The sequence below is a fragment of the Cicer arietinum genome, chromosome 7, assembly GCF_000331145.2.
Source record: "Cicer arietinum cultivar CDC Frontier isolate Library 1 chromosome 7, Cicar.CDCFrontier_v2.0, whole genome shotgun sequence".
Taxonomy (NCBI): Eukaryota; Viridiplantae; Streptophyta; class Magnoliopsida; order Fabales; family Fabaceae; genus Cicer; species Cicer arietinum.
Genome location: NC_021166.2, coordinates 31,167,275 through 31,168,804, shown reverse-complemented (window position 1 = coordinate 31,168,804; position 1,530 = coordinate 31,167,275).

Sequence of the window (1,530 nt, the reverse complement as noted above, 5' to 3'; positions counted from 1 at the left end):
TGGAAAACGTGATCTTAAAATGAATTACGAGTGTGTAAGTCATGTAAGAGTGATTGTGGAAGCATGTAGAGGCTAGCAAAAAATACTTGGAGTCTAAAGACAAATCAAGAATACTTATGGAAGTCTAGCGAGGCACAATAAAGAATACTCTAAACTTGGAGAGGCAGAGTAAAGAATGGTTAAAACATAAACAGAGTAAATAATCCTCTAAATTAGAAAGATAGAGTAAAGGATTCTCAAAGATTGGAGAGGTAGAGTTAAAAAATCCTCAACGCCTGGTGAGGTTGCGTAAAGAATCATTAATGTCAGAGAAGTGGAGTAAGGAATACTTGTGAAATAAATAAGATAAAAAATATTGGTATATAATTTGAGTATAGTTGAAAGAAAAATATATTTATAAAGAGATGATTATATATAGCAACTAATTAAGTTGTGTGTTAGTATAAAATGTTCTGTGCATATATTCTTTTTTCCCTTATCCTTTTAATTTTAATTTTATGTATTATTTATATCTTTTCTTCACATAAATTTAATCAGAGTGATTAATTCAAGTAAACGAAAAGACTTTAGTAAAGAATCAAATCAATTTTTTTTATAGAAAACAAAATTCAAACCTCCCATATATTTTTTTAGGCCAAATACCACCTGTGGTCCCTTAATTTAATTTCAGTTAACGTTTTAGTTATTTATTTTTTATTTTTTTTCTCAATTTGGTCCTTTATTTTAATTTTAAAAGACAATTTGATCTTTTATGTTTTACAATGTCAACAATGTTATCCTTATTTTTTTTGTAAAAATTCAAAAAAACCATCAAAAATTTCAAACAAAACCCAGAAAATTAATTATCATTCTCAATATAATGCAATTTCATCAAATTCATATGTTAAATCTTTAAATAAACTCATATTTTAATCTCTAACAACATCAAATAAAGAATGACAAATATGAATTTATTTGAAGATTTGAGTTACAAATTTGATGAAAGTTGTTTTATATTAAAGAATATAATTAATTTTATGGGTTTTGTTTGAAAGTTTTTATGAATTTTTTGAATTTTTGTAAAACAAATGATAACATTGTTGACATTTTAAAACATAAAATATCAAATTGTCAATTAAAATTAAAATAAATGACCAAATAGGAAAGAAAAAAAAAAGATAAATGACTAAAATGTTACCTGAAATTAAATTAAGTGACCATGGGTGGTATTTAGCCTATTTTTTATTATCTTGATTATTTAGCAAACTAAATAACATTATATTATCATGTCACATATTTGGTATAATTTAAAGAATTGAATAAAATTTTGGCCCCTATAAAATTTTTAAATTATATTTTTAGTCTTTATAAAAAATTATCAATGTTTTAGTCCCTAAAAAAATTATTCACTTTTAGTCCCTATTTTGTGAAAAATGATACTTTTAGTCCCTCATAATAGTGCATATAAAGTCAAAATAGGGAATAAATGTGATTAAATTTATTGAGGAACTAAACTTGAATGTCATAATTTTATTTTATAGGGACTAAAAA